The sequence below is a fragment of the Mustela erminea genome, chromosome 4 (assembly GCF_009829155.1).
Source record: "Mustela erminea isolate mMusErm1 chromosome 4, mMusErm1.Pri, whole genome shotgun sequence".
In the NCBI taxonomy this organism is placed as follows: Eukaryota; Metazoa; Chordata; class Mammalia; order Carnivora; family Mustelidae; genus Mustela; species Mustela erminea.
The window spans coordinates 38,924,899-38,947,888 of NC_045617.1; the positions used below are offsets into that span (position 1 = coordinate 38,924,899).

Genomic DNA, 22,990 nt, shown 5'->3' on the forward strand with positions numbered 1-22,990 from the left:
ATAGTTTGTGTACCAAATAGTTGCTGAGAACATACTTCTCTTTATCATATTTAATCCAAACTACCTAAATTGTGGTAAAGCAACTGGCCACTATTCTACTCATTCATCTTACTCTGAAATTTTGGAGGAAGCTTTTAACAGACCTTCCCCAGGTCGAAATTAGTTCCTGCTTTTTGTGGTCATACAGGCTTGCCAAATGTTACCTATTGTTTTCACCTGATTTTTGCTTCTACGACTTCCTCAGCTTCCACATTTGTCTCATTCTTGTTCATCTACTGAACATTAGATCTGTAAATAAAATTCACAATAAGAAATCATGAAAACACCTGGAAAAATTTAGAAACAATATTCTAATGTTTACTGATATATTGACATAAATGGAAATATTGACATAAATGGAAATTTTCATTTTATTTTAGCAAAAGGTATCTCTTTTCCCTTTCTTCTTTTTCTCTTTCATATAATTTTCATACTCTGTATTATTCCACTCTCCCCCTCACCCCCTTATCACAAGATCACCAGATCCCTGTTCACCTCTGAAGGCTGCCCTCACCAACCCATCTCCCTCTCTACCAAACATCCAAACCAGACATATGCCTACTGAGTTTGCTCTCCCTAGAATCTTAAATCTTTGAGCACACAAGGGTTTTTATTGGTTAGACATAATAGTAGATTGTTTCAATTGTTTTATCAGAGGTCTTTAACAATTTCAGGCAAAGTACTCGAATAAACTGTGATGTTATGAAAGGGACACTAGATACTGTTTCTTGCTTTGGTACTGTATACTTGGCTCTTATCTTTCGCAGGTACCATCCACCTTGCTTATGTGTTCTTGACCTTTGTGTCCACGTCTAACATCCTGTCCCCATGAGTAGTGCTTAAATGAGTGGTGAACCTTATCCCAAACTGCATTTATTAATTTATGCTTACTAAAACACTACAGTGTCAGGTTTTAAATAACTACCTAGAAGGTATGCTTTACAGAATGGCAGCTACAAAAATGCAAAAGCACACACACAAGGGGATGAGGAAAAATAATAAACAGAAGTGCTCAGCAGATTGAAACAGTCAATCTGCACCTGTCTGTCTCTTAGCATTCCCATTGCCATGTCTGAAAGCAGGAAAACATCCAGCAGGAATCTAGTCTGAACTCTGGGCATCCCAGGCAAGGCCCCAGAGCGAATGATGACAGCTTCTCCGCGGCAGCACCATCAGTGTTTCCGCAGAGCTGCACTCTAGGGAGACCAGCAAGATGGCTACGGTGGGAATTTAGACCACCACTCACAGGATGTTTTCTCAGAGACTGTTTCAATGTCATTTTCAGGCAAGGTGTTAGCCCACGTGATGACGGGCGCTTAAGGCTTTTTAGTACTCTGAAGCTGTTACAAGAAGTCATCCTGAGTGATGGGATGTGGGAAGGAAATTATATTCTCCAAGATTATACAGCCATGGGAGGTATGCATCTGATGTGACAGGTTAACAGTGACAATGATGAGGCATCAGGAAGTAACCAAAAGTTCATTTTCCCCCACAGGCGGAATTAAATGCTGCAGGTAAGCAGGGTTTAGGAAGGCCGGGAGCACTCAGCGTGCATTCTCCGTGCATCCAGATAGCGAGTGCCTCTGTAACTGATTCCTATGAACACATATGGAATAATAATAATAAAAGAAAGAGGTGCATATTTTAAATTTAAATTCACCCGAAAGGAAAGCAAACAAGGCAAAAAGAGATGATGATTACTTATAGCAGGAAACACAGATCACTAAATCACACCGAATGGCAGCATAATAGAGTCTTTTCACTTTTTAAAAGCTTAAAGTTAGGTAAGAAAGTAATTTGTCAGTAAACTTCTTTAGAACTAAAGTGGTTTGTAGCTGAGTCGGCCAATAAAACTTTTTAAAATGGAGTTTATTTATTTTTAACAAAATGATTGATTTCTGGGTTTACTTTTATAGTAATTAATCTGACCAGGCTTATCAACTTAGCCTGAGTCTCTCTGCTCTCAAAATTTAAGTATTTTGGATAATTTTCAAAGGCTTTTTAATCTTAACTAAGATCTAGGGCTAAACAAAAGAATAGCAGAGATTTCAATAAATGGTATTATAATGTCTGGTTCCCTTTCCCTTGATAAACTATATATATATATTTGCTAATCTGATTAGAACCAATTCTATGAGTGAAAACTTTGGCATAACTCAATTATTTAATCATAACAATAACTTCTATTTCTATAGAAATTTGCACTTTTTGAAAAACAAACATTCTCCCACATTATCTCATTACTCGTTCCTTTTTCACAGAAGAGTTCAACTATGACCTTTCTAAAAACAAAGGAATGCATCTTGTGCTTCTTTTTATTGCCAGCTCTTAGCTCAGAGCCTAGGACATAGCAGGTAGTCCATGCATGATTGCTGAGTGCGTGAATGTAAGGATTTCATGCTTTGTGGTACAAGAGTAAATGTTATATGACATTTAAAAACTTTTTATTTGATTTTTAAGGATCTGGGAATTTGGAGCTTTCTGTCAGTGAACGCATAATGGCTGGGTTAAGCATTTTAGTTTACAAAGGGCTTTCCTTTCCTGACCCTTCCTGGGTTGACAGGGCTCAGCTCTAATGAGTAATAGCACATGCCTCGACTAGACAAAGAGCTCTTCAGAAGCATATGTTTCTTTCTTCTTTATGTTCAGAAATTGGCACAAAGAAGGTTATTAATGGCCCAAATCAACATTATCAATTCTTTTTTTATTTGTAATTTGGGAGCAGTTATTTTTTTCTGAAGGGAAATAATTGATGAAAAAAAAAATTTCAAAAATGATGGGTATTTAGCAATATGATATATATATATATATATATATATATATTTTCCCCCCAGAAGAGACACATGTTTGGCTGGGATGGAGCTCTGTTGACATTGATCAAATGCAGTTATAGTGGAAACTGTTTCTACAATCCAAGACCCAGGGAGCAAAACATTGTGATGGTAGCTACTCACCTATGGGATTTATCTAAAAATGAAAGGGTTGCAGTGAATGCCCTTGTAAGAAATGTACTCTTTTTCTCTATAGTAATCTACACTTTATAAATTACCTTCACTCACATGATCTCTTTGGAATCTCACAGCAGTCATGTGAGACAGATGGGGATCTTATGATTCCTATTATGTACAAGTGACCTTGGAACTTCTAGGCTCATACTCATTACTTTTGCTTTTGGGTGGGTTTATGGGTTATGTTTTTCCTTTGTTATTTTTGTTCCATTGTGTTCTTGTAAAGAATAAGAGATTGTGTCCAGGTTAGTTTTTCTAAGATACGGTAAATTGCAGACTGCATGATATGTTGACCGAAGGAGATAATGGTCTCCCTGTAGAGGAATATATGGACATATATATGTTTCATATTAAATTCTTATATTTGTATCACCTTTAGGAAGACCTCCGTTGAATTATGTTTTTGTGTTTCCTTGGAGGGAAAAACATTTACCTAATTTATCAAGAGGGCATATATTTAATTACCACCTATTTTACCAGAGGGGGACAAAGAAACAAGAAATGGCACACACAGTGGTCCACTTTGATCATGTAAAGGAGGTCTGAGTAGCAGTTACTTTCTGATAAAACAGTTTTGAAGCCAGGGACTTCAGCACAGGCCCTGGGGTAACAAGACAAGAAATTCAGAGAAAGAAACAGAGAAAGAGCATAGCATTTGGTATCAGCGACTTCTGGTTTTAAAATCAGTGACGTTTCTTTGCAGTTATGTGAGCTCAAGCAAGTAAATTTATAAATGGAATAAAAATTTCTATTCCTAAGTAGTTCTGAAGACTTAACAAAGTAATATTACCAGGTATTAACTGACAAGTTAGAGTCATTTAATGATCCTTAGCTTTCCTTACCCTTCATTTTACATCTTAAGTTCCTGGTGACCAAGTCCAGCCAGAGTTCAGATCCACAGTATGCTCCTGAAGGATGAGGCAAGATATATGAGTTGGCCATGGGGAAGAGTATAATTTTCTAGTATGGGACAAGGAGAGGTCTGAAAAGAAATGTTTAAAAAGAGGAGTCATGGTGTCTTCCTCTCTGGGCCCCATGTCTTAACTAATGGTGTATAAGACCTAATGGAAATTACCCTTTTCCTTATTAATTATTTCTGTAGCTAGTTTTTTTGGGGGGAATTAGAATAGACATTATTATTATAAAATCTATAATGAATATTTATGGTATTTATTGAGAATATGAAATTATATTTATAGAAGTCAAGAAAACCAATGATATAGGTAAAAGTCAAAGATGATAAGAAATAAATAAATTAATAACTTGGAAGACATGTTGTACATAAAGAAAGAAAAGCATATGCATGTGAGCTAGAGACAGATGAAAAGATCATATAGACACTAAATATTCATGAGGTACCAAATATTCATGTATTCATGACTTAATATACATAAATACATATATTATGTTATATACATAATATGTATACACACAAAAATATATATACACACATATATGTATATGTATTTAATTTATGTAACACTCTAGATACCCAATATGCATTAAATCTTAATCAGGCCTTCCATTAATAACACTCATTAGAGCTCCATCAGTCCTCTGTCCATTAAAACCATACCTGATTAGGCCAGATAACCTGTCAAGTGACTTGTATCTGAATCCCTCCAGTGAAGCAAGTGTGGGTCACTGGCCCCATGCACTTTCATTTTATTGAGATTTTTCACCCAAACTTCATGTGACCTGACTGACCACTGGTGTATGTGTGTGTGTGAGTGAGTGACAGAGAGAGAGAGAGAGAGAGAGAGAGAGACTGAAAGAGAGAGACATTGAGAATTCAGGTCTTGTATTCCTTACCCATTTATACCCTACCCTAAGTTTTGACTTGTCCCTCTTTCTCATTCCTGACTTTTCACTGTGAGTTTTCTTGATTACATATTTGAAGGCTACCATTGTATCAAGTCAGTTCTTCACATGGATAAAGCAATAAAGAAATTTTAAAATGAGCAATGCAACAAATTTTATAACATATCGAATCTGTAAATCCCTTTATGTTCAATTATGGTTTAAAACAGTTTCAAAATGAAATGTAAATATAAGTATGTAATCCTTATAAACTAGAAGTTCTTCATGACATAGCTCAAGTCATTCTGCAATACAATTTCTTAACATAAAAAGAACTCAGAAATAGGCTTCATGATATTTTGCATGTTCTTGTCAATGAGTAAAAATTAAATAATGTAAACATAAAAATGTCACTCTTGATGTAGCAAAGTATAGGGTCTTCACTGCACAAAATCAAAATATAATGAACTATTTTTGTATGAGGTCAGCAAAATGTTGGACTAAGAGGCTGCAGGACCTCCTTTCACAGAGACACAGGATTTATAAAAATAAATGGACCAGAATACCTCTATGAGAACCTTAGAGACAAGTTGAGAAGCTACAGGGCCTAAGTCATTGTAAAACTGTGAAGGGCTTATGGTGAAATGGGTAAGAAAAATTTACACACTTGCCTATCCAATTATGCTTCATCCCTTATGCAACATCTCAGGAGCAACCAAAAGGAAATGTTCCATATCAGAGTTCCTTCCTCAGGAGGAAAACAAAAGAGTGGACCTGAATCCAATGTTCTAACTTATCTAGGGAGGTTACCTGAGGGACTGGTTTCTGTCACCTCTGCATGCAGACAAGATTGGGGCCAGAGTTTGGAAGCTGCTGAAAAGAGAGACAACCAACATGTCAGGGCTACAGATCCACAGGCAGACAACAAGGGAAGCAAGAGATCAGAAAGTTTGCAAGATCCTAGAATTTCTAGTCAGATTAATTGGTGAAGGTCTTCCTCTGTGAGAAGATGATACACATAGATTTAGATAGGCAGTAGCTTCTTCAAATGTACAAATCCCAGCATTTAAAAAAAAAAAATCACAAGGCATAAAAGAAATATAAATACATGGTCCAAACAAGAAACAAATTAAAACTCTAAAACCAACATTAAAGTAATGTAGCCTGACAAGGACTTAAAATACATATAAAGATGCTAAGTGAGCCAAAGGAAAACACAGATAAGCAACTAAATCAAATCAGGAAAATGATACATAACAAAAGGATAGTATCAACAGAGATAGAAAATATTAGGAAAAAAACAAATTCTAAGAGCTGAAAAATATAATAACTATTCATTAGAGGGATTCAACAGACTTGATCAGGCAGAAAGAAGAATCAGTGATGCTGAAGACAGATTATTTAAAATCATCAGGTCAAAGGAAGAAAAAAGACAAAAACAATTAAAAAAAAGCAAAGAGAAACTAAGGAGATTATGGAATGTTATCACTATGCACATTATGAGACTCTCAAGAAGAGAAAAGAGAGGATAAAGGGGCTTATTTGAAGAAATAATGACTGAAAACTTGTCAAATATGAGGATAGAAGCAGATACCTACTTCCAAGGAGCTCAAAGAACACCAACTAGACTAAAGTTAAAGAGACCACATAGAATTATTATAATCAAACTGTCTAAAGTCAAAGACAAAGAGAGAATCTTAGAAGCACCAAATGAAAATCAACCTCTACAACATATAAGGAAGCTTCCATAGATTATCAATAGATTTGTCAGTAGAAACTATGAAGGCCAGAAAGGGGGATAATATATTCAAAGTGCTGAAAGGAAAAATATCTGTCAATCAAGAATACTGTATTTGACAAAACTGTCCTTCAAAAATGGAGGAGAAATTAAGACTTTTCCAGATAAATAAAAGCTAAAGGAGTTCATTATCATTATACCTGTTCTACAAGAGATGTTAAAGGGAACCTCTCAAATTGCTATAAAAGAACATAGAGAGCAACACAATGCTATATGATAGTACATGATTTGCCAGTAAAAGCAAATACATTTAGTAACCTTTACTATTGTGATATTGTTTTATAGAATTTAAATGTTAAAAACATAAAAAAGTAGCTATAAATCTGTGTTAACAAGTAGTAACATCTAAAGATATAACTTGTAACATCAATAACATAAAGTGGGAAAGGATGGAGTTGTAAAGAAGTAGAGATTTGATGTGCACCTGAAATTAATTTGCTATCAGTTCAAAACAGAATGTTTTAACTCTAAAGTGTTTTATGTAATTTCAATAATAACCACAGAAAAATAGCTTTAAAATGTATGCAAAAGGCAATGAGAAATGAATCAAAGTATATCCCTGCAAAAAATTATTCAATGAAACACAAAGGAAGACAGTAAGAGAGAAAGGGAGGAACAAAAATAAAATATCATGACATTAAAAAAATTTAACAAAAAAGCAATAGTTAATCTTTCCTGTTATTGATTACATTCAACGTAAATAAATTAAACTCCTCAATCAAAATACATAGATTGGCTGAATGGATATAAAAACAGGACCCCATTATATGTTGTCTACAAAAGACTCATCTTAAATCTAAGGACACCTATAGGCTTAAAGCAAAATAATAGCTAAAGATTTCCCACGGAAGTTGCAACCAAAAGGGAGCAGGAGTGGCTATACTAATATCAGACAGCTGGGCTTAAATTTAAAAACTGTTACAAGAGATAAGGATATTAGATAATTATAAAAATGCCAGTTTATTGAGAAGATATAACAATTACAAATGTGAATTAAACCTCAGAGCTCTGTAATATTTGAAACACATCTTGACAGAATTGAAGAGAGAAATAAATAGCACAATAATAGGATGGTACTTCAAAACTCTACTTTCAATAATAGAATAAACAGATCAATAAAATAGAGGAAATGAACAATACTGTAGACCAATTAGACATAACAGACATATACAGAACACTGCTCTAGTAATAGCAGAATATTCATTCTTCTCAAGTGCCCATAAAACATTCTCTAGGATAGACCAGATGTTAGGCCACAAATCAAATTTTATTGAATTCAAGAAGACTGAAATTATACAAATTCATAATGAAATAAAACTAGATATCAATAGCACAAAGAAAACTGAAAAAATACACAAATATGTGAAAATTAAACAATGTACTCTAAACTACAAATTGGGAAAAAAGAAGTCACAAAGGAGGTTAGAAAATACCTTGAGAAAAATGAAAATGAAAACACAACATATCAAAGGTTATAGCATGCAGTGAAAGCAGTACTAAGAGAGATGTTTATGGCTATAAATACATTCATTAAAGTAAAAAGATCTCAAGTCAATAGCCTAACTTTATAGCTCTAGAAACTAGAAAAAGAACTGCGCCCACTGCTAATAGAAAGACGAAACTAACAAGATTCAATCAGAGATAAACAGGGAATTGAAAAAAATCAATGAAAGTAAGAGTTGGTTTTTGAAAAGTTCAACAAAATTGACAAACCTTAGATTTTAAAAAAATAAATAAAGAGAAAATACTTAATTAAAATCAGTAATGAAAGAGGAGACATTACAATTGATACCACAGAAATAAAAAGGATTATAAGAGAATACCTTAAACATTGTATGCCAACACACAGGTTGAACTAGATTAAATGGATAAATTCCTAGAAATGAACAAGCTGAAAGTACTGGATCTTAAAGAAGTAGAAATCTGAACAGACCAATAATGAGTAAAGAAATTGAACTAGTAATTAAAAACTTCACAAGAAATATAAGCCCAGGACTAGTGGGCTTCATTCCTTAAACTCTTCCAAAAAACTGAAGAAGAAAGAACATGAATACTTCTAAGCTTGTTCCATGAGGCCAGCATAACCTCGACACCAAAGCCAAAGATAGTACAAGAAACAAAAACTATAGACCATTATCCCTGATATACACTGAAGCAAAATTTTTTAATAAAATACTAGCAAACCAAATTCAAAAGCATATTAAAAAGATTAAGCATGATGACCAAGTAAGATTTGTTCCTGGAATGCATGGATAGTTTAACATAGGAAAATCAGTGTAATACACCACATTCACAGAATAAAGGCCAAAACCCATAATCTCAACCAATGCAGGAAAAAAAAAAAAAGCATTTGTCAAAATTCAACAGTTTTGCATGATAAAATCATTAGGAATAGAAAGAAACTACCCCAACATAATAAAAAATTTATAAATTTATAAAAAATAAATAGCTAACATCATAAGCAATGGTGAAAGGCTGAAAACTTTCCCTCTAATCTCAAGAACAAGAAAGAATGTCTGCTCTTACCATTCATATTCAACCTAGTATTGAACATCCAAGCCAGAGCAACTGGGCAAAAACAGAAAAAAGACAAAATCAGAAAGGGAGAAGTAAAAGAATCTCTGTTTACAGGTAACCTGATTTTACATGTAGAAACCCTAAAGAGTGCATAAAAAAATCTGTTAGACTTAAAGAATCCAGCAAAGTTGTAGAATAAAATGTCAACACCCAGGCTGGGCTGTATTTCTATACATTAACAATGAACAAGTTAAAAAGATGATTAAGGAAAAAAAAATTTCAATAACAATAGCATTAAAAGAATAAAATACTTTGGAATAAATCTAACCAAGGAGGTGAGAACCTTTAAGTTAAAATCTACAAAACAATTGTGAAAGAAATTTTAAAAGACACAAATAAATGGAAAGTCATCTCTTACTTACTCATTTGGAAGATAAAATATTATTAAGATATCCATACTACTAAAGAGATGTACAAATTCTATGCAATCCCACTTAATAGCCCAAAGACACTTTTTTTTTTTTGCAAAATAAGAAGAAAAAATACCCCTAAAATTTGTACGGAATCTCAAGAAACCTCTTATAGCCAAAAACAATTTTGAAAAACAAAAACAAATTTGAAAGACTCACGGTTCCTAATTTCAAAACGTATTGCAAAGCTACTGTAATGAAAACCAGTGTGGTAGTAACATAAAGACAGACAAATAGACCAATGGAAAAGAATAGAGAAATAAACCACATATAAACCCTCACATATATAGTCAAATGATCTTTGACAACAGAGGCAAGATTTTTCAATGTGGAAAGAAAAGTCTCTTCAATAAACAGTTTTGGGAAACTGAATAACTACATGCACAAGAATGAAGTAACACCCTTAATATATAACTTTTACAAAGATTAACTCAAGGGGCACCTAGATGGTTCAGTTGGTTAAGTGTCTGACTCTTGATTTTAGCTCAGGTAATGACCTTAGGTTCATGAGGTTGAGCCCCACGTTGGGCCCTGCCCTGGGCGTGGAATTTGCTTAAGATTCTCTCTCTGTGTCTCTCTCTCCTCCTCCCCTACCTCTCTCAAATAAATAAATAAATAAATAAAATAACTTGAAATACATTAGAGACACAAAACCATAAATCTCCTAGAAGAAAACATAGAAGAAAACTTCATGGCATTGTGCTTTACAATAACTTGGATATGACAACAAAAGCACAGTGAGCAAAAGCAAAAATAGAAAAACTCAGAAAAATGTGTACCAAAGGGAACAATGAAAAGGTAACCTATAGAATGGGAGAAAATATTTTTAAATCATATATCTAATATGAGGTTACTATCTATAATATAAAGAACTACAAATGAAAAGCAAAATAAATAATAAATAAATAAATAATTTGATTTAAAAGTGGCCAAAGGACTTGAATGTGTATTTCTCCAAAGATCATATACAAATGGTCAACAAGCATTTAAAAGGTGTTTAACGTGACTAATCATCAGAGAAATGCAATTCAAAATCACAATGAAGCGTTACTTATTAGTCATTATGATGGCTATCAAAAAAAAAAAAAAAAACCCACAAAACACAATAGGAACTAACAAAAGTTGGTGAGAATGTGGAAAAATTTGAACTTGTGCATTGGTGGTGGGATGATAAAATGATGCAACCAATGTGGAAAACATTATGGACGCTTCTCAAAAATATGAAAAATAGAACTACCATATGTCTCAAAAGTATTTTAAGTAAAAACCCAAAAGATTCAAAAGTAGGGTCTTGAAGAGATATTTGCACACCCACATTCATAGCAGCACTATTCACAACAATCAAGAGGTAGAAGCCATCCAAATGTTCACTGCTGGTCAAATGAATGAGCAAAATATAGCATGTATGAAAAAATGAAATCTTGCCATTTGCAATGATATGGATGGAACTAGAGGGTATTATGCTAAGGGAAATAAGTCAATCAGAGAAAGACAATTATCATATGATCTGACTGATCTAAGGAATTTGAGAAACAAGACAGATATCATAGAGCAAGGGAGGGAAAAATGAAACAAGATGGGATGAGGGAGGGAGGCAAACCATAAGAAACTCTTAATCTCAGAAAACAAACTGAAGATTGCTGGAGGGGAGAGGGTTGGGAGGGATGGGGTGGCTGGATGATGGACACTGGGGGAAAGTATGTGCTAAGATGAGTGCTGTGATTTGTGTAAGACTGATGAATCACAGACCTGTACCCTTGAAACAAATAATATGTTACATGTTAATAAAAAATATATATAGTATGTATGTGTGTATGTATTTAAATATACATATAGTGGGATATTATTCAGCTTTAAAAAAAAAAAGAAAATAGTCACATGTTACAACAAGGATGAACCACAAGGACATTATATTAAGTGAAATAAACCATAGAAGAACCAATACTGCATGATTCCACTTATGAGATAGCTAAAGTAATCTAATTCATAGAGACAGAAAGCAGAGCAGTGATTATCAGGGGCTGAGTGGGGGGGAAGGTTAGAGAAGTTGTTTAATGATTATACAGTTTCAGATTTGCAAGATAAAAAAAGTTCTGGAGATCTGTTTTAAAACTGTGTAATTGTACTTAACACTTCTGAAGTCTACACTTAATGGTTAAGACGGTAAATTCTATATTATGTGTTTTATGTTTATATTATGTGTTACAATAAAAAAATTGTAATACAGTTTTTTTGATGCACTGTAAATATCATTAGAAGAGGAATTTCTTTGTAAGTGAAGTTATAACAAATAAAACTTACTTGGATGAAGGTCAAATCCCTCAAGTAAAACACACTGATAATACCTAGAAAGAAAAAGGATTTTTATATACACATAAAGTTTTCATAGAGTGCATTTATGAATATCATGATACTATTAATATGGTAAGCAATCAGCAAATATTAAATTAAGTAAGTTAAATACTGCTTGATCCATAAACCCAGGATTTAAAATCCACAAATGATCAGGTAAGTTCTTCAAATTCCCAGTTTTTCTTTTTCATGCTGTGATGTTTGTCATTCTTTTCCTCATATGAGAACAATTTTATATTGTTGAATATTAATCTAAATGTCTAGAACTCTGGGTACTACACCTAAAAATAGCAAAATAGGCATGTACAATATGGAAAAAATGGGGAAGAGTAATTGAATTTTACACATTTCTAACTAATATTTTATTGAACATGCAATGAATTTTTATAAATCTAATTTTTTAAAAAATTTTTATAAATCTCATTGTTTTTAAAGGATGCCTTTTTTTTCAAATTGCCTTTAAAGAAACTGGAATGACCATTTATACAATATATTTTCTCCCTGTGTTTACTAAATCATTCTTTAAAGAGAATCCACATGACACTTTCTCTCCATATAAACTTAAAGGCATCCACCACTCCAAGTTATGTACTCACTCCACTAGCTGGCTATCATAAAGTAGGGTAGAGATATTGGGCTGTGCTTGGTGGAAGGAAGTCACAGCAGATCCACGTTTCATCAGTATTGAGTGTGTAACAGAAGATATCTATAAGTATATGTGACTATAGCATCTATGCCTGAGTGGGTCCAACACCCACATTCCCTTTCACTGCAATGAATTCAATTACAAATATCAGGTGACAGAAATAGATTCACACAAATACGCTCACCTTAGTTTTGACAATGGTGCAAAAGCAATTCAGTGGAGGAGGAAGGACCGTTTCAATAAAGAGTGCTGAAGCAACTGGACATCAATAGCTGCAAAAATGATCCCCAAACCTAATCTTCAACCTTATACAAAAGCTAACTCTAAATGGATCATAGATCTAATGTAAAAGGTAAAACTATAAAACTTTTGGAAGACAATATAGGAGAAAATCTTCCTGACCTGGGGTTAGGCACATTGTTCTAATATATGACACCAAAATCATGAACTAACCAAGAAAAAAATAGATAAATTGGATTCCATAAAAATTTAAATTTTTTATTCTAAAAATGATTCTGTCAAGATGATGAAAGTTTAGCCACCAAACTCTCTAATTTCCACAGTAAAGGGGAAAAAAAATTCAATTAGAAAAATGGAAAAAGACAAACTGCACCAAAGAAAGTATAGATGATAAATAAATACAGAAAAAGTTGTTCAACTTAACATTGCCTTAGGCTAAGGTCACGATCCCAGGGTCCTGGGATAAAGCCCCACATCCAGCTTCCTGCTCAATGGAGAGTCTGCCTCTCCCTCTCCATCTACCTCTCCCCCACCTTGTGCTCTTCCTCTCTTGCTCTCAATCTCTCTCTCAAATAAATAAATAAAATCTTTAAAAAAAATAAAATTTATTTCTAATATCTAGTGCTGACAAATATGCAGAGGAATTTGATCGCTCATACCTTGCTGGTAGGAATGTAAAATAATACAGCCACATTAGAAATCATCCTGGCAGTTTTTAGAAAGTTCAACATACACTTACCATGTAACCCAGCATTTATCTCTTGGGATTTATCATAAAGACTGAATATTTAAGGGCACCTGGATTGTTCAGACCGTTAAGCATCTGACTTTGGATTTCATGCTCAGATCATGATCTCAGGGTCGGGGAATTGAGCCCTGTTTAAGATTCTTGCTCTCTCACTCCCTGTCCCCCTCAACTTGTATATGCACATTCTCTCTCTCTAAAAAAAAAGACTGATCATTTGTATTCACACATAAACCTGCACATGACTGTTCATAACAGCTTTATTTGGAGATAGCCCAAAAGAGGAAACAACCCAGGTGTCCTTCAATGAGTGAATAGTTAAACAAACAGCAGTTCTTCCAAAACAAAAGGAATAAATTATTGATACATGCAACAACTTGGAAAAATCTCAAAAACATTTATGCCAACAGAAAAGAGCTAATATCAAAATGTTACATTCTGTATGATTTCATCCATCCTTAAAATATAAAATTATACAGATGGAGAACGTTTTGGTGGTTACGGAAGGGAAGGAAGGGTGTGACTATAAAAGTGTAGCATATGGAAATTTCTTTGTGGTGATAGAACAGTTTTATTTCCTGATTGTGGTAATGGTTATTAAAATCTGCACATATGATAAAATGTCTTAGAATTATACACAAAGATATTTTAAAAATGACTTCATGAAAAATTTGGTGAGTCCAAGTAGAAACCGGAAACTTGTTACTGGTATTATGCCAATATTGATTTCCTGGTTTGGATAATATACGATGCCTATGTAAGATGTCACCATTGGAAGAAACTTGGTGAGGGTACAGCTGATTTTTCTGTACTGTTTTTGCAGCTTCTGTGTGTCTAAAATTATATCTATATGTGTATATATTTGAAAATGAGGAAATTTTCCATTAGTTATGGAAGTCAGTTCCAAGAAAAATGGTCAACAACCTTCTTGGAGTGAAGCTTTGATACTTCATACAGGAAAAAAAATAAACAATCTAAAATATCTTGGCATTAATGTGGATGAAATGAATACTTAAATAATAAACAGATTTTAAATAGTGCTATAAATACATTTTTCAAAATCTATCTATTCATTCATTTGAAAACTAGATGCGTGAGAACATTATGAAAATCTGGGTTTGAATACTGGCTCTCCCATATAATAGCTATGTGAGCTTTGGCAAGGTCTTTGTGTCCTGCTGTGTTTTTGTCTATAAAATGGGGATAATAGTAGAACTAAACTCTTAGTTTTGTGATGATTATATGTATTAATACATACTAGAAAAGTGTAAAGTATATATTGAGCACCATCTAAGTGTCTGCTATTACTACTATTATTTATGTATTCTTTTACTGAAAGTTTGCTTTGTTCAAAGTAATTTACTACAACACACAGAAGATAAAAAGGTAATTTGTTTAAAGTTCCTTTAAACAAATGCGTGTCCTTGAGAATTTTACAATTTACTGGGAGACAGAGATGGAAATGGGTAGTGCAAGTAAAAAGCATAAAATCCTAAGTTCATAAGAAACAACTGAAATTGGTATTGAAGAAAGGAGAGCTAGCCCAGCATGTTGAGGAAATTAAGGAGGGATTGTTTAAAGGGTGATGTCTGAACAGGGCTTGAGAACTAGATTTGATTCATATATTGTGAGGAAAAGCATTTCAAATAGTGGAAACAGCATGACCAACAACAAGAAGTAGAGTAGGGGTTGTGCTCTAGAAACAGAGTCCTGTTAGACTTCTGTACAATCTGGAAAGAGATGTGAAACTGATTATAAACACCAAAGCACAGATTTATTTATTTGTTTGTTTATTATTTATTTTTATTTAAATTCAATTAACATATAGTATATTATTAGTTTCAGGTAGAGTTCAGTAATTCATCAGCCTTTTTTTTTTTTTATTCATCTCTCTTACATAACACCCAGTACTCAGTTACATCCCGTGTCCTCCTTAATGTCCATCACCCAGATATCCCGTTCTTCCTCTCATCTGCCCCCCAACCCAGGAACCCTCAGTTTTTTCCTATGATTAAGAGTCTCTTATGGTTTGTCTCCCTCTCTGATTTTGTCTTGTTTTATTTTTCCCTCTTTTCCCATATGATCCTCTGTTTTATTTCTTAAATTCTCCATATGATTAAAATCATATGATAATTATCTTTCTCTGATTGACTAATTTTGTTTAGTGTAATATCCTCTAGTTGCAGCCACATTGTTGCAAATGGCAAGATTTCATTTTTCAATAGCTGTGTAATATTCGTGTGTGTGTATGTGTGTGTGTACTGTTATGCTCCCCCAAAATTGGGTCCGTGATTAAAGGAGTGAGACTGATATAAAGTGAAGGTCAAGCAAAGCTTTATTTCGCACCAAGCATCAAGAATCAAACTGACTGGCCAGGGCTGCACCTCTTACAGAGAGGGCCACCTTTCTCTGTTTCACAGACTAGCTTTTAAGGGCAAAGGCCATGCGGTTGGGCCTGGCTACATACAGGTGGCCAATGAAACTGTAACACTCAAGAGAAAGTTGCACAGTCATGCTAGGTGACCAACTGAATTACAATTTACCCTAATAGACATTTGACCTAGCCCCACAAGGCTCCCAAAGGGTGGGCCCCATCCTCCTTGGTAACTAAGGAGACAGTATGCATCCTCCCATGGATCAGATGCCTCCACCTGGCCTGCCCCACTCTTGTATTTGAGGTTTGTTACCTGGGGCTGGTTTCCGGGGCTTGTTTTTAAAGTAAGTCCCCTGGGAGAAGGAGAACAGGGACAGTTTAAGAGTTAAACAACAAGGTTATTGCTTAACCTTAATGGAAGCCTCTTGCTAAATAGGTCCTTACATGTACCACATCTTCTTTATCCATTCATCTGTCCATGGACATCTGGACTCTTTCCATAGTTTAGCAATTGTGGACATTACTGCTATCAACACTGGGGAATGGGTGCCCCTTCAGATCACTACATCTTTATCTTTGGGGTAAACACCCAGTAGTGCAATTGCTGGACTCCTCAACTTTTTGAGGAACCTCCATATTGTTTTCCAGAGTGGCTGCACCAGCTCGAATTCCCACCAGTAGTCAAAACGCAGATTTAAAAACAGATCATGCCAGCACTGAACACCAGAATAAAGACCTATTGAAAGAGGTAAGATCATTCTTTCACTTAAAGAGAATTCCAAAGCTATGAATTCTCTCCCTTCTGCAGCACGGATCAGCTGCAGAGAAGCCATGCTTGGCCTCTGTGCAAAATTTCCATCTGATGGAATACGAAGGAAGGGACATATGTTGAGATACTTTAATTGTTTTCTTAATTGCATCTCTGCTCTTCCTGGTGGTTTTGTGAGGGAGAGAAAATACCATTCTGTTTGCCTGGGTTTGCTCCACTCACTCCCCCTAAAAGATTTGTCTAAAAGAATGCAACTGGCAATTGTATTGTTCAGATGATAGGCAGGTGAAACAAAACAGTGTTTGCAGTCCCTGTGAGGCAACTTTGATTGGAGCACTTAACACCCAATGTCATGGCATTGATTCAACCCCATCCAGCTTTGAAGTGGTTGGGTAGCTGTCTAATTCTTCACAGAATCCTGGTTTTGCATTTTGGACTGAAAACAGGGCAATTTCCAGATGATGCCCTGGAGACAAGAGGGTGTTTTTTTTTTGTTTTTGTTTTGTTTTTGTTTTTGTTTTTGTTTTTTTCCTTAAGAACTATTCTGAAATGTCCCCCTGGGAAAGAAAAGTTGCTTGTTTAAAGGAGAATAAAAGGTTAATGCCCTAGGAGAATTAAAAGGGCATGAAGGGAAGGCTTTAATATTTTCAGATGAAGATCAGTGTTCACCTGTGACAGGTTTTAGTGAAAAATGAGAATTTCATTCTTGCACCCAGTTTATGTATTGCACTGTAGGCAAAGGGACATTTTCATCATCCATATTCAAAGACATTTGTGTGCCAGGGAAAAGCTCCGTATGTACTACATCAAATGCAGAAATAGACCAGTTCTTACTTGGAACGCCCATGATTTTAATGCTAAGCGATGTGCCAAGAGGAAGATGACCTCTTTCCCTTCCTTCCCTGGAGTCCTTTCTATTTTTTCACATTTCCTGGCTATGCATTCTCTCTCAACACCACCCATCTCATGTTTTTATGTAAAGCCAGAAATTTGGGAAAGTGACTTTTTAAAGCACTATTTCCCATCATTTTGTACTTTTAAAAGCAGAGTTTCCTTGACAAAGTATGTTCCAGGTATAATTCTCAACTGAGTAACTATTTAAGGTTCTTTTGGTAATCTGTAGGGACAAAAGGATATCAGGTAATAAAATCCATCATTTTCTTTTCATCGCCTCCCACTTTTAGTGCATTTTCAACTTTCGGTTTCCCATTTCTTTACCTTAATGGCTTAGAACTATCATTTATTTCACTTTTGCCTTCCACATTGAAGACTATCATAAACCCTTTAATGGAAAACTTGGAAAATACTGAGAACATATCTTATGACAAGGGATCATCAGAATTATATAAGATGATCTGAAATCCCTGGTTCTGAAAGCTCTTTATCCTTCTACTTCATGCCATGTAATGGCTTATTCTTTTGAGAGTATCCTAAGCTTGACACAGAAATAACAGTATAACGTAAATGTATACTGTTAGAGCAAAGGCCAGTCTTGAGAGCTTCTTTATCGTTTTTTTTTTTTATTAATTGAGAGATTGTTACTTGTAACAGTAGTATGGGTGTATATATAGTGGTATAATTAAAAAGATGTCGTCAAGCTAGACATTTCTATTTCCTAGTCTCATTACCCAGCATCCTTTTCTCTTACAATCAGCCACTAATGGAATCTGAGGACACAAAACAACATACTCCCTTAATCAGATATTGAACTGTGGAAGTGATCAAAGGTTAAGGGACCACCTGGCTGCCTTTGATCACCATCACGAGTTATGACAAGTTGGCATTCCTTTGCTCACCCCCAAGGGTTCTTTAGCCTGAAGGAAATTTATGTGGCTTAGATGAAATGAAAAGTTGAAGAAGGCGAATTTCTAAACATTTTTAGATAAACCAAACAGGAAAAAAAAAAGATGGTTATATAGTTTAATAACAGAAGCTATGCATTAGATGTCTTGCTGTCACAAAGGTGTATAAAATCATCTGAAAGTTAAAATAGCCAGAGAGAACAAAGGGGGCTTATTTTCAGCCAAGGTAAATAGCAAGTTAAAAGAAAACATTTTCATCATATTTATAACTATTTAATTGCCTGTTCTTAAATGAATAATGAAGAAGTCTTATTTTGCCTTTTGTTCTATACTATATAACTACATTCTCCCAGAGTTCGATTTTAGCCCATCTTACCTTTTTTTTCTCCACTTAGGTTCATCCTAAAAGGAACAGTGTTTCTTTCTCCTCAGTTTGTTTCCTGCTCCTTCACATCAAGTCTAGGTGATCAACCTGGACCCATCAGGCCACCAGGATAATTTCTGTTTCCTTGCTCTTTAGATCTAACTTTTCTTCCCTCCACTTGCCCTTTATGCATAACTTCAGGTCCCTGATATTGCTCTTCAGACGTGTCAATCATATTTCCTCAAAAAACCGTGAACATCTGCAGCCGAATTCCTACCTTTATTCCCTGTGGATTTTACATTGCCTCTTAGCAGCAGCTATAAAATGTGTATGATCACATTCTCAGAAAAACATTAGTATGTGCTTTATGCATTCTCAAATGTCCTCCTTAAAGTGTCTCTTTGAAAGTCCTTGCCTCCCTTCTTTTTTATCACCACTTTATTTCCAGGATATATTCTTAATTAGAATGAACTACATTTGACAGGATAAATTAAGGAAGCTTGAATTTAGATACCTGAATTGATTACAGTGGGGCAGTGCTGAATAACAGAACCAGATGCTTCCCCAACATCCACCTTCCCCCACATCCACATTACTCTTACCCTGATTGAAACAGTCCAGACGTGGCAGAGGATGAGTAATGTGACAACTACCAGCGCCACAAACTATACTCGGCGTGTGTACACATATGTATTATCCATAGACATGATGTAAATTCTAGAATTCATACAGAAAAAAAATATATATGTATGTATATATATATATAGGCTATAACCTTAACATACGGAGTTTAAAAATATCAAAATGTGCATATTTGCCTCAGCTTTTTAACTAATGAAATAAAACTACAGACACTGCAAACACTCTTTCCAACTGGTGCCCAGATAACAGAGAACCTGAAACTCCTTTACACACTTTTCATGCATGTACCTATACTAATATGTAGTAAATGCGACAGATTACAAATATTAATTATTCTTCATGACAAGTATCATGAGCAAAGTGAAAACAATAAATTGGGAGGAGATATTTGAAATGTAATTAATGAACACAAAATTAGCATCTCAAGTATGAAGAGAGTTACACAACCTTAGAAAAAGAGAGTTCGGTAGTGGAAAGATGAGCAGGCATTTGGAAATGGGTTCAGCACTTGCTCTCTCTTGGGAGGGAAGGCTGCACACATTGTGTGGGTCTTCTTCACACAAATGTGGGAGGGCAGCTGTTCAGAAACTCCACCGACGGGATTTGACAAGGTATCAGTTTTAGCATTTCAACATCCAAGTCATCAATCTGCATTATTATCCCTGTTTCTGCAGAACAGAACTCTAATTCTGATGAACAAAACATTAAAGATTTTAAATTTGGGGACAGGTAGTCTATAAGAATCTTATAGGATATATCAGCCTGAGGTGTCTTGAAACTGTAAGGGGCAGGGAGTTAGTCAATTCCTGAAGCTATTTGACTATTACTTTGTTTAACAATTAGATAGACCTATTTATTTTCCAATAAAATAGGTATCAATGATATGATTATCTGGTCACAAGAAAGACATGAAAAGAAAATCAAAATTTCATAGATGCTTTGACAAAAAAGAGCTACATATATTTATTATATGACTTACATATTACTGGAATTTAATAATCACATAAGAACTAATTTATAATTATTATGAAATTAAAACTATGTACAGATGTGACAAAATATTATGTTATATTTTATGGCAAACTTTTTGTTTGTTTGTTTTTGTTTTACACAGATACCTCTAAAAAAAGAAAGAATGGAGAATGCTGATCTCTCCCTCTCTTTTTCCCTTTTTTTTACCGAATTCCCAAGGAACTAAGTGAGGGATGATAAATAATTAAGAGAACATACAAGATATAATTTTCTCAGAAGAGAAATGGACACATATAGGAAAGAAGAAATTTAAAGGAAAAAAGAAAAAAAGAAAAAAAGGATCGTTCTTCCTTGTAGTACTTGTAGTATTCGTCATGACTCTGCTACGTTCTTGATCCCTGTTATTTTCATAAAACTATTGTCTTTCAATTATACCTGATTTAGTTGAATTATTCTGAGAAGTGGATGCCAAGATCCACTTGAGATCTGAGAAGGGTAAAGGGAGGGAAGTAAGGATGGGCAGGAAAAGATGCAGTTATGATGAGTGTCAAGGAAAGGGAAAAGAAAGAGCAGAGAGTGCAGCACAGCTCTGAAGACTTGTGGCCTAACCCATGGGAGTCTCCATGCCAAGGTCAAGGAAAATGCCCTTTGGCTCTGTTCTTTGGGTCCCGATACTGGGTAAATCTGCACTGAACAGTGGGAAATTTCTGGAAATTTCCAATTTCTGAAAAATGAATTGCATTCAAGGATACCAAATTCAGAAGAGGATAGGGGACAAATCAAAAGGCACTGTAGATGTGGTGAGCAGACTAAAATATTCTCTAATATAATCCGCACCTCCTAATAGTCATGCTCCCACATCATTTCCCCCTGCTCCTGCCCCAAAGCATGGACAGGACCTTAGACTTACATCTAGCCACAAGACTGGGCAACTGTGAGGGATGTTACTTCTGTGATGAGGCTAGGTAACATAAAGATATCCATCTTGATAGCAGATTCTCTTCTTATTGGCTTTCATGAAGTTGTCCAGTTCGGGAGGTCCACATGGTAAGGAACTAAAGTGAGCTCTAACCAACAATTAAGAATCAAGGCTCTCAATCCAACAAAACTTGCAAAGACTGGAATCCTGTCAGCAACCATTTGAGCTTGGAGTGATCCTTTCCTACTCAAAACCTTAGACAAGATCCCAGCTTTGGCTGACACTTGGATTGCAACTGAGCCATGACCAGATTTCCCACCTACAGAAAGTTTGAAAAAATACATGTATCTTATTTTAAAACCTTAAATTTCTGGTAATCAGTTACCTAGCAATAGAAAACTAATACAAGATCCAAAAGAATACATCAGGTTGGAGTTTCTAGGTGGCTCAGTGGGTTAAGCATCTGACTCTTGATTTCATGCTCGGGCCATGATCTCAGGGGTTTGAGACTCAGCCCCTGGTTGGGCTCCATGCAGGGCATGGAGCTTGCTTAAGATTCTCTCTCCCTCTCCTTCTGCCCACTCACACCACTAGCTCTAACTCTTGTTCTCACCCTCTCTCTTAAAAAAAAATATATATATATATAGATAGATAGATAGATAGATAGATAGATATACATATATAGAGAGATATATAGATACCAGAGATATATATTAGATGTATCAGGTCAATAGATATTTTGGGACTATATTTAATTAACTTCTTTAATGGATTCTGTGATGTGTGTGGTGTTCTTTAGATTTTCAATTTTTAGTTTGTTATTATATTTTATTCATTCCAATCTTCAGTGATTTATTAGTTTTAATTTTTTTTTAAGATTTTATTTATTTATTTGACAGACAGAGATCACAAGTAGGCAGAGAGGCAGGCAGAGAGAGAAAGTAGGAAGCAGGCTCCCTGCTGAGCAGAGAGCCAATTATGGGGCTTGATCCCAGGACCCTGAGATCATGATCCAAGCTGAAGGCAGAGGCTTAACCCACTGAGCAACCCAGCCCCCACCTCTTTTTTTAAGATTCCATTCTTAAAATTTATTAGTTTTTAGATAGTAACTAAGATTGAATAAAGTGTCTGGCACATAGTGAGTTTTTAGAAATAGTATCTGCCATTTTACCACGGGGAAAACACTCAAAATTAAGTTTATATACAACAAATTACTAGTGGTACACACCTCCTTTTCCTGTAGCCCACTTTGATGTAATATAATGTCATCTCCTATCCCTTAATTGCCCTTATGTCCCACAGTAAACTGAATTTAACAGCGTGAAAATCTTAGATGTCATAGTAATCTGAGTCAGTAAAGTCTACTGATATAAATTATCCTTGGACAATAAAAATGACCTGTTCACAGAGTGGATTTAACTTGGCGATTATGTGGCAACTATTCGGAGAGATAAGGATTCCTGCCTTCTGTGTGCTAAATGCAGTATTTTTATAAATTTTTATTATTCTTTTTAAATTTTTTTTGAATTTTTT

The 22,990-nt window shown here is 34.8% G+C and overlaps 1 long non-coding RNA gene across 1 annotated transcript; it reads right to left on the minus strand.

Moving 5' to 3' along the window:
* Positions 1–217: 217 nt before the first annotated feature.
* Positions 218–11,978, minus strand: LOC116587735. The gene is made up of 3 exons (XR_004284613.1): positions 11,934–11,978; positions 3,890–3,955; positions 218–288 (listed from the first exon to the last, which is right to left on the minus strand). It is a non-coding gene; the product is annotated as an uncharacterized LOC116587735 (long non-coding RNA).
* Between the last annotated feature and the right edge of the window lie 11,012 nt (positions 11,979–22,990).